The following is a 5,622-nucleotide window of genomic DNA, read 5'->3' on the forward strand; positions in this document are numbered from 1 at the left end:
GAAATTAGACACAATAATTTCTACATGTTTTTCTTGTGACCTTGAATCTGTTCCCACTTAATTGAGGTTTTTTTTCATGCAATTTGTTTTAAAGCATTGCCTTTTGGTTTCTACTGTTAAGAACTGAATATGAATGAAAGTAGATAAATTTAAATTGAAATTTGGCAATGACAGGAAGCAAAGTGTGTTCAGATTTTCTGTGCTAAGGGAGCAAAGATCTCGTCTTGCAAATGTGGACACAACTTCTGTATCCTTCACTTGTCTCTCCACTTTCTTTTTTTTTTTCTGTATTTGAGGCCCAGGACCATGCAAAGATGAGGAACATCCTTCCCCTGAAAGGTTGTAAAAGTAAATCTTTAAGACAGGAAGGACTATTTGCCAAAAAATTTGATAAATCATCTTTTTTTTTAACTATTCCTGCCCTTGGTGCTGTGYTATTGTGGCTGTTTCATCCTGAACGAGGCCCAAGCAGCAGAAATTTTCTGTTAAATCAAGAATATTTTGTAAACTCAGCAGAGGAACAGTTAAAGAGTTTGGCTGGCAGATAGTTTGAAAAATACAAAATTAGCTCAGCTTTTGGCAGATCACAAAACTCTCCTATTCTTTTTGTCAGACAGCACGAAAGAAGCAGAAATCACAGCATCCCCAGAGAGGAACAGAACTTTCAGCCTTTAAAACCATTTTTTGTGGATATGGATTAACAAATCTACACTTCAGTGGGTGGTTCATGTATTTTGAGGCAGAGCAGAATGCAATGATTTCATTTTGAGTTTTTGTCATATTCAGAATCCTTAATGATTCTGGAGTTCCTAATAAATACAGGATTTAGACATTGGACAGGATTGAAGGATTTATTAGGATAATCCTAATTATGGGATTATCTGATAAGTGATAAACTCCTAAATTTCTTCAGTTCTGAGAGGTCTGCACTGCTTTCCTTGAGGCCACCCTTGCTCTGTGACCTCTTTCAGTGCAGCTCTTTGAACTGAAGGCAATTCATTGAAAATTTTATAGAAGATTTTTGGAACAGCCAGAATTCAGTCCTGTGCTGAATGACTGTAATGGAAAAGGATTTTTTTTTTTTTTTGGCCTGAATGATGAAAGCATTCTTTAAGTTATTATTATGTGAAATATTTTTATTTCGACTTCTATTTAAATATTTTTATTTAAAATTATGTTTTTAGTTTCGAAGAGATCAGAGTAAGTTCTGGTATTAAAGGTGTCCTGTGTAATCCTATCCAGTAACTAAAGCTCAATTAGTTGCCATTTTTTTAGGGAATTCTGCTGAAATCATAGAACACACATTATGTTGTATCTTAGAATTAGAAAAACAATGACTTATTTCTGTTCAGTTTACATTTTTTTCAGAAGTTCTGCTGTGAAGGAATTCATTGTCACGGTGGAGCATCTCCCTCTATTGGCGCATTTTAAAATTCAGTGTAACCACTGTTTCCATTCCATCGCACCAATTTCACTGTTTTCCAAACACTGTGAATTATCCATCCCCCCAAAAGAAAATTTACACCAACCAGCATCTCAGCTTGTGAAAAAAGAGAGGCCAATAATCTATAAAACCCTTTTCCTTCTTGATTTTTTTTTTTTTTTTGTGTGCTGCGGACAAGCCCGGTTTGCCTCGGAAAATAATTWACAAAAGTCACTTTAAACCGTTGCTTTGGGATAAAACAGCATTCGGGATTTTCGGAAGGATGCTTTGTTTTCACACCACGAGGTGGAGTTGTCCCCCTGCAGTTCTGGATAAAGAAACAGCGGCGAAGTTGGAGCTGAGGTTTAAATAAAGCGGTGCCTTCCCCCTCCCCTCCTTCCACTTAAAAAGGAATAGAGAATAGAATAGAATAGAATAGAATAGAATAGAATAGAATAGAATAGAATAGAATAGAATAGAATAGAATAGAATAGAATAGGAGAAAATGAAATAAAATAAAATATAGAATAGAATAGAAATAGAACAGAATAGAATAGAATAGAATAGAATAGAATAGAATAGAATAGAATAGAATAGAATGAAATTACATGAAGAATAGATTAGAGTAGATTAGAATAGAATACAATGAAAGGAAATGAAATAAAATCTTAAAAAATCTAAAATAAAAATATATAAAATATAAAATAAATATTAAATTAAATGAAATTAAAATAAATTAAATAGACTAAAGGTGTACTTTGCAGAATTCATCCTCCCCTCTCCCTGCTTGGAGTCCTTGCCTTGTGGCTGTCCCCTCACATGGTTTTATTTTATGTTTGTAACTTCTACAGCTTCAACAGCAAATTATGAGTGTGTTTGTCASATTGTTGAGTAAGGGGAGGCATAAATTTTTTTCTGGTTGCTGTTGTGGGGTAAAAGTGTGTGAGGAACAAAATTCTCTGCTGGAAGGTGGCTGTGACCCAGGAGGTGACACAATTTATGGAGAAAAAATTTTATTTTTACAATTTCCCCAGTGCTACGTCTCTGAAAAAAAAAAAGGAGAAGTTTTCTGGTGGATGCTTTATTATTTAAAGTGTCAAGCAACTGGCTACCTCCAGAAAAAAGCAGTTTTCTCATCTGGAATGGTCTCTGTGGTCRCCACGAGTGAGTGGCAGGATCGTAACACAAAGGTGAGGAGTCTGTGACTGCAGGAGGTCTCATGGAGGGTTTGATTGATAGAAAAAGTGTTTTTTAGCTCGGTAAAAAAAGAGTGTGAGCAGCTCCTCTGCTTGCCCCTTGCTGGGTTCCCAGGGCCTTAAGCCCTCTAGGAAATCGGGGAGTGTTTGCCCAGAGCTATGAGAACAGGAGCTGATGTGAAAAAAACCCAAAAAAACCCCTAAAGAATTCTTCAATTTATTTCTGAAAGATTAGAAATTAAAAAAAAAAAAAAARAAAAAAAAAAAAATAAAGGGGAAAAAAATTAAAAATGGTGTACAGATTCATCCATTCCAAGCTCGTATTACACTGTGACTGGTTCAGAGGATATATGGCTGCTGATGGATTAAACACCCCGGATTTGGGGTTTGGGCAGGATATTTATCTTTTRGCCAGCCAGCCTCACCAGTTAACACTCCTCTTCCTCATCAGAGAGCCCCAAAAGCCCAGGCTGATGCCACAATTTGTCTTTTTTTCATTCCCACCGCTGCTCCTTCCCCATTTTTCAGGGACTTTCAGACACAAAGCTGCTGCCCCTACACTGCATTAATTAACAAATCTTCAGTGCCCCATTAGTGGGAAGGACGCTGTAGCAGGTGGTGAGGGTCCCTGGAAATGAAAAATCTTTGAATTTTCATGACACTGATGTTCTAATTATCAAATCAGAACACATCTACCAGCCACAAGTGCTTGTAGGTCTACCATGATATTCCCATTACCCACGAGTGGGTTCTTAGGGAAAAAATAAGAGGGAAAACATGGAAGAAATGTTTTTATTTTGCTTTGTTCATGTTTCCCAGTGTTGTTTCAGTCCTACAGGAGTATCTCAGTTATTTAATTGATTAAAATATGGGAATTTCTCCTGCTGTTATCACAGAACCAACCAGGCTGGATAAGAGCTCTCAGGCCATCGAGTGTCACCAGACCCACCCCGACTTTGTCACCAGACCCAGTTTGCCCCTAAACCCCTCCAGGGATGGGGACTCATCACCTCCCTGGGCCTTCCAAGGTCAAATCACTCTTTTTTGGGAAGAAATCCTTCCCAATGTCCAAGCTGGAGCTGCACCAAGGCTGTGTCCTCTTGTCCTGTCAGTGGGAGAAGGGGCTGACCCCTCCCTTGGCTACCTCCTTTCAGGTAGAATGGGATTTATTTATGTATTAAAAAAAAATCTTAAAAAAAATTATAAATATAAATATAAATATAAATATAAATATAAATATAAATATATAAATATAAATATAAATACAGACATAAGTAGAAATAGAAATAGAAAAAATAAATTAAAATGTTCTATATAATATATAAATATATTTTAGATTATAATATGAATACATAATCGATAAATATAAATACTTAAGTATTTAAATATAACATATAGTATACAGTAGATAATATATAATATATAATATATAATATATAATATATAATGTATAATATATAATATATAATTACATGATATATAATTATATATAATGTAATATACAATATATAATACACAATATATTACATAGAATATATAAATATATATGTATACATATACAATACAGAAATAAATTTATAAATAAATAGAAATAAATTTATATGTGTATAAAATAATGCATAAATCATAATTAAATACGTATTTGATAAATAGCTGGACCAAATTTATCAGTACATTGTCATAAAGCCCCTCTTTTTATTTGAGTCCATCAGAAACTGTGGTTTCTAGACATGAGTGAATAATAATAGTAGTAATAATAATAATAATAATAATAATAATAATAATAATAATAATAATAGTATATAATAACAATAATATAAATAATATTTATTAGCACTAATATTATTATAAATAAGAACAAAAGACATTTTTAACATGAGACTTTCATCAGAAAAGGTGAGAAATGGGGAGCTGAAAGCTGAAATTATTTTTTCCACGTGGTGCTGGAGTTACCCTGCAGCTGGAATTGGATATTCCAGAGCTCTCCGCAGGGATGGTTGAAGGATGAATTTTCAGATTTTTCAGGAGCTGACAGCAGGAGGAGACTCAGAGGATGTGGATGTGTCCCCTGTTCAGCTCTGGGCTGGACTGCCAACCTAACGCCAAAATTAAACACAAACCCACRTTAAATCCACACTTTTAGAACCCTGTAGGCCAGGTCCAATTAGTAATTACCACTTATTTATTACAAACAAATAGGATTCTAATTAGGCTGATTGGAGCCTCAGCYACTCCCTCCCATTGGATTGGCAATTAAGGCACTTCTGGCACTGGTAATTATGGTTTACCATGAAATTACTCTCCCTTCTACCCCCAAAAAAGCATTAAATTCACCACGAGTGGAATTATATTTATCACAGGGCCCTGCGCAGCGGAAACTCAGCAAATAAATACAAACAATTAGAAAAACCACTCAGAGAAACAATTAGAAAAACCACTCAGAGAAACAATTAGAAAAACCACTCAGAGAAGCAATTAAAAAAACCACTCAGAGCTCAGTGCCAGCCCAGTAATTTGGGTTTGAAGGCAGGAATTTTTGCTGCCACCCTAAGGATGGGTCCCCAAACCCTCCCAGGAGCCCACCCAGCAGGGGAAGGATGCAGAGRATGGAATGTTCTGCCAGCAGATGCTGCAGAGAGGAACAAACTCTGTGGATTCACCAGTTTGGGGCATTTTGAGATGTCACCGTGACCCCAAAGTGACAACGGGCAGAGGTGACCAAGCCACGCCAATCCCAGGATGGGACAGTGAGTTTTGGCAAATAAAAATGGGAATAAAAAGAGAGCAAGCATATTGTTTTCCCTTCTCCAGAGAATTAAAAAAAAACAAACTTCTTGTCCTAATACTTSAGTTCYGAACAATCAGAAAAACCAAAAATTGAAAATTAAAAAAAAAGGAGCTGGCAAAATGAATGATATTACAAATATTCTCCTCTGGTTCTTGCTGTGGTTTTTATCATTCACCAAGGATTAGAAATTAATCATTAAGCACTGATATTGCAGT

The sequence above is a fragment of the Malurus melanocephalus genome, unplaced genomic scaffold (assembly GCF_030028575.1).
Source record: "Malurus melanocephalus ecotype Western Australia unplaced genomic scaffold, MMel_1.1 scaffold_411, whole genome shotgun sequence".
Taxonomy (NCBI): Eukaryota; Metazoa; Chordata; class Aves; order Passeriformes; family Maluridae; genus Malurus; species Malurus melanocephalus.